The sequence below is a fragment of the Microtus ochrogaster genome, unplaced genomic scaffold, assembly GCF_000317375.1.
Source record: "Microtus ochrogaster isolate Prairie Vole_2 unplaced genomic scaffold, MicOch1.0 UNK43, whole genome shotgun sequence".
In the NCBI taxonomy this organism is placed as follows: domain Eukaryota; kingdom Metazoa; phylum Chordata; class Mammalia; order Rodentia; family Cricetidae; genus Microtus; species Microtus ochrogaster.
The window spans coordinates 518100-528417 of record NW_004949141.1 but is presented as its reverse complement, the minus strand read 5'-3'; positions in this window follow the sequence as shown (position 1 = coordinate 528417).

Genomic DNA, 10318 nt, shown 5'->3' with positions numbered 1-10318 from the left:
ACATATATACACAATACACACACTTAGGTATATCCATATACACATAAATTTACTTACATATATTTGTATACATATGTATATGAGTATAATAGCATTTAGTACAAAAAGTGTCCATGAATTAAAAGGAGAACAAGGAAGGATGTCTGGGAGGGCTTTGAGGGAGGAAAGAGAAGGGGGATATGTTGAAAATATAATTTCATCAAAAAAACGAAAAATTAAAAATATTCATTTAAAATAGCAATTACATATAGGATAGCTCATGCCTCTAATCCCAGCACCTTAATATTAGTTCAGTGTGTGCTTCAGGTCAACCTAGTCTACATAAAGAGATATTGGCTCAATACATACATAAGAAAAATTAATAAATGATAAACATCTAGAGAAAGCAAACTTTTGTGGTAGAGATACAATACATGATAATTAGATGTGTCTTAGAAAATGAAAGGCTCTACAAAAATCTTCCTCTAATCTACTCCACTGTCACAATTCCTCTTTTCTCTTAATGACAACACAATATTTGCCTTTATTTATGATCATTTGTCATATTCTGATTTATAGTACCATTTACTTTACTAATCCCACTAGATTCTGTCTGTTCTGCTTCCAAAAAGAGTTTTCTTGATCCCTACAAAGATGCTGAGCTTGAGAAATTGGTGTTTTCTATTTTAATTCTCTCCAGGAAGGACATAGATCCTGCTCAAAGATTTTGTCTTTTCTGGATTCAGGATTCAGTACTTTTAGCCCATGAAGTCACTTTTATCCCTTTGCTGTATGGGGAAAATTATATATGTAAGAGAATGACAATCTATCTTGAACAAAAGTCTGCTAAGAAAATTAATGCAAAAAATTATTGTGTTCTACCCCCCAAATATCCCAGTAGCTGATATGGTAGACACTAGTGAAATCTTTGCTTCTTTAACATCAACATTTAAACAGGGAGCATTCAGAACTAAGGGATGATTTCAGAATGAAGAGAGCTTCACACTAGCAATCCAGTGACTTGAATGGTGAATGAGGAGGATTAGGAAGAGAGTGGTGCACTCCTTGGTGATGACATCCCAGTTTCCTGCTTTATGAGGCCCTACAGCTCACACTGATCCTCTCCCAGGCCGTTCATTCTCTCTCCATCCCATTTTACAAGAGAGCATTGTCTCATGAACATACACCCTCTTCCTGTGTATCAGTCCTACACATGATAGCTCAGATATGGTCATTAAATCTAGAAGTAGTAAGAAGAGATTTGGTAGCATGGTCATTCCAAAAGAATCATTACAAAAAGATGCATTTGTATTCATTTCCTCATAGACTGGGACTCTCATGAGCATTTAGAGAAAACGGAAGAATAACAAAATTTTGAGCATCTGGTAGAAATTACAGAGTAATTTTTAGAATTTCTTTACCTGCTTTTTGGCTTTGGGTAGGTTTGAGGTTGACTTTGGTTAAGAAAGAAAAGAGCTGGAGGTGATATGTTGAGTAAGACAGGACAGAGGACATTATACTAGCAATAAAGTATCTGGCATGAGAAAGAACACAGACTGCTGCAAGTCATTCTCAAGGGTGCATGTGATGATGAGCTAATGCCTCTTCCTTAATACTTATGGTTATTTACTATTATGGTACAAACAAATTGCCATCTTCACTTTGGTGTGATCTGTCCTGATGTGTGTCCTATATTCTCTAGCTTCAGTTGTTGAAGATTGCCTAGAAAACTTACTGCATGATATCAGACACAGCCAAAAATTTTATGTTGAACATTCTCTCTGTCTCTATTTCTCTCTTCTCTGTCTCAATCTATTTCTTCCTTACTCCCTTCACTCCTCCTATCTTTGAAACCCAGTCTCTCCCTCTCCTTCCTCACTTCCCCCTTTTCCTTCCCTCTCCTTCTCTGCTTCTACTCTAATCTCCTTCTATACCCTAAATGCACTATGAAGCCTGAGGACAATTTTATCCGAGCTTAAAAGAAAACAGTACAAAGAATTGAGAGAAGGCAAACTGTAAATCTTGTCATCTGCTCAGAGGAGGAAAAGTAAGATGGGAAAGAAGGCATGCTATTTGAGATAAGCCAGCATGGAGCTCAGTTGCATGGTAAAAGAGGTGGTTTGAATGAGAATTCCCCCATAAATTCTGGGATTTGATTATTTGGTACAAAATTAGTGGTGCTAATTGGATAAGTTTAGGAAGTGTGGTTTGTAGACAACTAAGTCAATTCAGGTGAGTTTTGAACTTTCAAAATCCCACACCAGCCTACTCCTCCTGCTTGACAATTGAGATGTGAACTCTGAGCTTTTGATCTTGTTTCCTGTCTGTGGCTTCCTCATCCTGAAAGAATCATAATCTCCCTATGAACTCTTTCTTCTGTGAGTTGCCTTTGCCATGTGGTTTTTATATAAGTAATAGAAAAGTAACTAAGGCAGTGGACAGTAAGTCACTTGATAAGGAGGTGAGCTTTGGGGAATAGTGAAAAAACACAAAGTACTAGAAAAAGACAGGCTTGGGGCTCTGGGCGCCATGTAAAAAAATAACCAAAACTGGAGAAAAAGTTTTACAATTCTAATAAATGGCATAGAAAGGTGGGAAAACTCATCATAATCTTCCATCTTTAAGAATGATAGGCTCTTTCAGGTTTCTGATTTAAGAGAACCTCCTGGCATAGGGTTTGACATAGGATTCTGTTCAATAAGGTTTACAGCCATACCACCCTGAATGAACCTGACCTTGTGTGCTAAACAAGTAGGGTTTCAGAGATACCTCTAGGAGAGCAAATATAATTCTTCTTTTCTCACTGAAATACTGTACAAAAGAATGATGCCCTGATAGTCTTGAAATATCATCCCTTTATAATAGTTTGTGGGGTTTTGTTTGTTTGTTGTTTTGCCCTTGTATTCTATGCATGTTGTCATGTAATTTATTGGTTATTTTAAGTCCAATGTGAAATTTTGAAGATGGGCTCAGTGTGGACAAAGGAAGCCTTTAATGCTGATATAGAAAATTCACATGTAAGTATTTTGGCAGAGACTAAACCATATGGCTGTAACTTCATGCTTCCTTCAAAATATCTGGGAAGGCTTATTGATTGAGTAAAAAGAAGTGTTGGGAGCAATATGGAAAAGTTTGTAGACAGTTAAGGACAATTCTCAGCCATCATGGCTGTTTCTATTATTTTGTCATGAGTCTAAGAGGCCCTACCACACTGCCTCATAAATGTTATTAAACCATACTGCTCAGAAATTTGCTAGAGTTAAAGCACTTGGAGCACGTGAAAAGAGAACGATCTTCGAACAATTAGTCATTACTGTGAACATTGGTGAATAACAACAAGAGCCTTAAATTCAATTCTCTAATTTCAAAAAAAAAAGTTCTCACCTCCATTTCTGTGACATGCGATTTGATTTTCATAGTCATTAATTTTACAGAGCCGTGCTCTCAACACAATCCCTGCCTTTCCTCTCTTTCACAAGGAGCTCAGGAGCTAGCAATATGATCTGTCCTCTTGAGTAAAAAGAGGAAAATATCCAAGGAGTGTATGTTACAGGTAAGAACTTCAAGTGATCTTTTTCAAAACTATGACTAGCCTCGCTAGCAAGAGAGAAAAATAGTTCTTGTCCTGCTTCCTCATTTATCTGGTTCACTGTGCTCACCCGTGTTGTCTGTCATTAAGGTAAACTACACCACAGAAATAGTCAGCTTCATCTTCAGGCTGAACGCTGGAGATGCTTAAGTAGCGATGAGCCCCAGAGCTGGAACCAGAAAAGCGATCAGGGATCCCATCTCCCCTGCCATGGTTTCCATTATCCTCAACATACATCAGATACTTAGGAGACTTTTCTGGCTGTTGCTGGTACCATTCAATGGCATAGGTGCTGTGCTCACTACTCAAGGTGCAGGTGAGTTTGACTGAGGCTCCCAGGGAGGCTGAGGCTATGGGTGACTGAGTCAGCACAGGTTGGGAAAAAGACCCTGGAAATAGAGAAACATATTATCTCCTGGGGTGAGAGAAGAGGGGAGAATATACCTTGTTGTCCTTGGTTTCCCTCAACTAGAATCAGGGTTTAGATGATTCTCCAGACCTGTACAGCAAAGGAGGAAGAAGAGAAGAATCCAGGCCATGGTGCAGACACCACAGAGCTCTGCTGAGAGAGACATGGTTTGGGTCTGTCTTATACTTCAACATTTCTCAAAGAACTGACAGAGTCCTACCTACAAATATGCAAATTTTTCTTGGGCAAGAAAATTCTTTCCTAGGTGTTTGTACCATCAAAAGTCTGGGTGTCACTTCCTTCCCGATCTGACCAACAGATCACAGTGATCCCAGCTGCTGGGCCTATTGAATCATGAATAGTCCCAAAGAGATAGATGCTAGTATTCTCAGCTTAGAGTCTACAGATCCTTTAGTGAAACCTATGAATGCCCACTGAGCAGGTTTATGCCTGTCATGTCTATGACCACCATACTTTCCTAAGGCTTTGACTACTACGCATTTCTGATCAAGATCTTAAGGAGTTACCTCCTCTGAGGCTGACTTTTACATCTTCTCTTTAGTTTTCTTCTCCCCAGTGGGAGCACTTGAAAGACCAGTGTTTTTACCTTATAGCTTATGATCCCCATGGACAGATGTCATATATCAGGTATACTATTGTTTAAATATAATGTTATGATAAATAACAATAGAAAATTAGTTATGGAACAGCAACGAAAAATTTTATGGTTGGGATCACCAGCAAATTAGAAATTGTACTAAGGAGTCAGAGCATTAGAAAATTCAAGAACTAAAGTTGTAGACTTTAATTTATTTGATGTGTTTATTCAGGGGCTTTTCCTACTTATACTGAGGACAGAGAAATTTAGTCCATGAGCCACTTCTCAGAATGCTCAAGAATGTAGACTTATTCTCTCTACTTGGTTCATCAGTAGATTGACCCATAAAGACATACTGATGAATATTAGTATTCAGGATGATTAATATTATACTGCATAACTCTCTTGATGCACTATAAATAAAAAATTGAAAAATCACATGGCATTACAAAACAGTAATAAAGAAAAAATAAAGAAAAAGTTGGAGGAAAACACAGTGGGACTGTATTTGTCCTTAAGTAAAGATTACAGAGTTTGATAAAGAATGTCTGTGTGATGTCTTCAAAACTACACTCATTGAAACCTGCCTACTACTTATGTGATAGAAAAAAATTATTTAATTGACAGATATTTATAAATATAGATGTTCACAAAGGGGAATGGCTCTAAATTGGAGGCAATAATTAATGAATCATGATAGAAAAATTAGTCATTGGAGAGGTTGGGCAGAAATAAAAGGAATGCCAGGACTATGTGTGTTTGCTCAGTTATATTTTAACTTATGCATGGTTAAAGAAACTATCTACCTAGGTTGACTTTGTCAAACCACCAATACACCAGGCTCAGGGAATATGCAGAAGAGGAGGTGGGTGGAAAGAGCTTAAGAGCCAGATATAAGGAGGGGGAGAAGAGTGGGGGAGGGGGAGAAGGGTGAGAGGAGGGGGAGGGAAATGGGAGGAGGCTGAAACTTTTTTTTTCCTTTTCTCAATAAAAAAAAACAGCCAGATATGATGGATGACTCCAAGAGAACAGAATCTTTCAGACACAACAGGACTGTTTCCCATGTGAAGTCATAGGAACTATGAAAACAAGCATGTAAGACTCACACAGGTTCAAATCAGACAAATTGGCAGCACAAAGAAATAGAAGTAATCAAATAGTCATAACCTTAGCTGGAATTTATTTGCAATAAATAACTTGGAAAAGGTAAAATCAATTATCTCCAATGGAGTGTTACTGAAATATTTCAAACACACTTCAGGGCAGGCCTCATAGCAAGGGGTAGTTAGTCTACAGTAAACAGACTCTATAGTCTCTCTCTCTCTCTCTCTCTCTCTCTCTCTCTCTCTCTCTTCCTCCTTCTCTCCCTCCCTCTGTGTATGTGGGGTGTGTGTGTGTGTGTGCACTTTTTTTAAGTTTAGTCTGATTAATTTCCCAATTTCACTTTGTCTATTTTGTTTTTGTTTTTCTGTTGTTGCTCCTTTATTTTTTGTGTGTGGGGATCTGTTATTTTGTTTAAAAGAGAAAGAGCATGAAGTTGGGTGGGTAGAGAACTGGAAGGATCTGGGAGGATCTGGGGGAAGGGAAAGTATATGATCAAAATATATTATATGAAAAAAGTTTTAAAAGAGTGACAAAAACAATATAAATAAATAAATAGAAAGGAAGAAAAAAGAAAAAGAAAGAGAAAGAAAAAAGAAAGAAAGAAAGAATAGAGGGAAGAAGGGAGGGAGAGAGAAAGGAAAGAAAAGAAAGAGACTAGGGTGCTTTTATCCATGGTTAAATACATATGCAAAACTATATACATTGCAATCCTACTCAGAACAAACAGCAAGATGGCTCTGGTGTGGGAAGTCCTTCTGTATATGTGTTAACATTTATGGTGTAGGGAGACCTTTTATATATGTGTTACATTTAATGGCGTGGGAAGGCCTTTTGTATATGTGTTTTTGTTTTTTTGGTTTTTTTTTGGATAAATGAAAAAGGAAGCTTCTTGGGCCTATAATATGGCAAAATAGAGCAAGGATAGAATTACAAGTAGAGATAGAGGAGAAAGAAGGCAGAGCTAGAGAGATGCCATGTGGCTCCCTAAGGAGTCAGATGCCTCAGAACCTTAATAAACCAAGAGCCTTGAGGTGGTAATGTTAAGAGTTACCTAAACATATGCCTAAGCAAGTGGTAGAGCAGTGTTGCAATTAATACAATTTCTGTGTGATCTTTCAGGTCAGGGTGGCCAGGAATGAACAATCAGCCTCTGCCTACATGGCTCAGTATGTGAGAATGCTTGACAAGACTAACAATAGGAGTTGATTCTTGAAACTACCATTGTGGAAGGCATAAGTCAAATTACACAAGATGTTCTGTAAGCGTCACACTCATGCTGTAGTATTTACACACACACACACACACACACACACACACACACACCTTCAATCATTAAATAAATATGTAACTGACTAACTAATTAATAGATAAATCTTATGATTTTTTCATGACTGTTTTGCTACTTGTTTTTAACATATTGTGCTTTTCAATTTATATTAGGCAGTTCTTTGATATTATTGACATTTAAATATTGATGCGAGTTACTTAGGAAGGAGGACTTCACAAGCAAAAAATGGTAGACCCCAATTCAGACCTACAGATACATGGGGTTCATGTGCATCGTGAGTTTTAATAAGTATTGAATTAACACAAGCTACAAACTATTGTGATTCGGGTTATGGACTTTTCCTTTTTCTTCTATTTATTGTTTCTAGTACCATATATAACAAAAGAATTCCCTGACTTTCAGTCTGTGCCTTAAATGACAGGATTAACTTTCTTTTAAGGTTTCCTATTAAAAGTGGCAGACATGTCCTTAACTGTCATAGAGTTCATCAAGTGTTCAAAATTGAGTTTCTAATAACAAAATAATAACTTGTGTGACCACACATTCACAGGAGGCTGCTATGGAAGAAACTACTAGAAGCTGCATTATTGTGTCCTTGTTTACAGTACTAAAATATTGAAAGAGGAGACATACATTTATGATTTAAGACTCAAAATTGTTTAACATTAGAGTTTACTTGCAGTCATAAAGCAAGAAATATGAGCCAATGTGCCAATGTTTAGAAATAAAATGTGAGGGAAGATGAAAGAAATATGCACAAATTCAAAAATACTTTACAAATTATTGCCTAGTTTGTTAGTTCCTGGAAAAGGAAGCAGTAGCATACCAACCTATAAAAAGAAGGTTAATACAAGTGACTTGTGTTATCACATACTGATTTCTGGAGGACAGATTTGAAAAACTGACTCATTTAAATTGTTCACCTCGTCTTGATTCAATTTTGGTATATGGTATCTATCTTTAAAAAAATGCCTGCTTTTTTTTTTTTTACATTTCCCAATGTTTTTTGGAGTACTGGCTTTTATAGTAAGACTAATGATTTTCTGAATTTCCTCAGTGTCTGTTGTTATGTCCCCCTTTTCATTTCTGATTTTGTCAATTTGGAATTTCTATCTCTACCTTTTGATTAGTTTGGACAAGGGCTTGTCAATCTTGTTGATTTTCTCAAAGAACCAGCTCTTTGTTCCTTTGATTCTTTGTATTGTTTTCTGTGTTTGTTGATTTCAGCCCTCAGTTTGATTATTTCCAGTCTTCTACTCCTCCTGGGGGAGTCTGCTTCTTTTTTTTCTAGAGCTTTCAGGTTTGCTGTTAAGTCTCTAATGTGAACTTTCTCTATTTTCTTTATGTGGGCACTTAGTTCTATGAACTTTCCTCTTAGCACTGCCTTCATAATGTCCCATAGGATTGGATATGTTGTGCCTTCATTTTCATTGAATTCAAGAAGACTTTAATTTCTTTATTTTTCCTTGACCCAGTGGTGGTTCAGTAGTTGACTGTTCAGTTTCCATGAGTTTGTAGGCTTCATAGGGGATAGTATTATTGTTAAATTCTAACTTTACTCCATGGTGATCCAATAAGACACAGGTTGTTACTTCCATTTTTTGTGTCTGTGGATGTTTGCTTTGTTACTCAGTATGTTATAAATTTTAGAAAAGGTTCAATGACATGCTGAAAAGAAGGTATATCTATCTGGGTGAAATGTTCTATAGATGTCTGTTAAGTTCATTTGATTCATTACTTCTGTTATTTATCTTATTTCTCTGTAATTTCTGTCTGGTTTACCTTTCCATTAGTGAGAGTGGAGTGTTGAAGTCTCCTACTATTAGTGTGTGGGATTTGATGTGAGATTTAAGTTTTAGTAATGTTTCTTTTACACATGTGCGTGCTTTTGTATTAGGGGCATAGACATTCAGGATTGAGACTGCATCTTGATAGATTGTTCCTATTATGATTATAAAGTGTCCTTTTCCATCTCTTCTCACTGATTTTTGTTTGAAATCTATTTTGTTAAATATTAGTATAGCCTCTCCCACTTGTTTCTTAGGTCTGTTTGATTAGAAAAAGTTTTCGCAACCCTTTACTCTGAGGTAGTGTCTGTCTTTGAGGTTAAGTTTCTTGTAAACAGCAGAATGCTGGATCCTATTTTCATATCCATTCTCTTAACCTGTGTCTTTTTATAGGTTAATTGAATCCATTGATATTCAGTATTATTAATGACCAGTGGTTGTTAACTCGTTATATTTTGGTGGTAGTGTTTATGCGTTTCCCTTCATTTGGGTTGTGTTTGTGGAAGGTTATCATATGTCTGTGTTTTTTGATTGATGGTGGCTTCCTTGGGTTGAGATTTTCCTTCTACTACTTTCTGTAAGGCTGGGTTTTTGGCTAAGTATTGTTTAAATGCATTTTTGTCATGGGATATCTTGTTTTCTCCATTGATGGTAAAAGAAAGCTTTGCTGGGTATAGTAGTCTGGGCTTCATCCATGGTCTCTTAGTGTCTGCAGCACATCTATCCAAGCCCCTCTGGCTTTCATGGTTTCCATTGAGAAATCAGGTGTGATTCTAATAGGTTTACCTTTATATGTTACTTAATCTTTTTCCTTTGCAACTCCTAATAATCATTCTTTATATTTTTCAGTATGTTTTCTTGTTTGGATTATTATATGGCAAAGGGATATTTTTTTATCTAGTCTATTTAGTGTTCTGTAAGCTTCTTGTAACTTCATAGGAATATCCTTCTTTAGGTTGGCAATGTGTTCTTCTTTAATTTTGTTGAATATATTTTCTTTGTCTTTGAGCTGGTGTTCTTCACTTTCTTCTACCCCTATTATTCTTAGGTTTGGTCTTTTCAATGTGTCCCAAATTTCATGAATTATTTCTGTGCAGAATTGTAGGATTTAGTGTTTTCTTTGATCAATGAGTCTATTTCCTCTATAGTAACTTCAGCACCTGAGATTCTTCTATCTCTTGTATGCAGCTGGTTATATTTGTCTCTGTAATTCCTGTTCATTTACCCAGAATTTCCATATCCAGAATTTTCTCAGTTTGTGTTTTCTTTATTACCTCCATTTCAATCTTCAAGTCTTGAACTGTTTCCTTCACCTGTTTGATTGTTTTTTCTTGGTTTTCTTGAATATCCTTGAGGAATTTATTAATTTATTCTAACCTTTTGTTTGTCTTATCTTACATTTCTTTTAGGGATTTTTCACTTCCTTCTTAAAGGTCTCTATCATTTTCATAAAGTTACACCATTCACAATGGCTAAGATGAACAACATCAATGAGTACTTATGCTGGACAAAATGTGGATTAAGGGGAACAGTCATTCATAGTTGGTGGGAATGCAAACTTTTG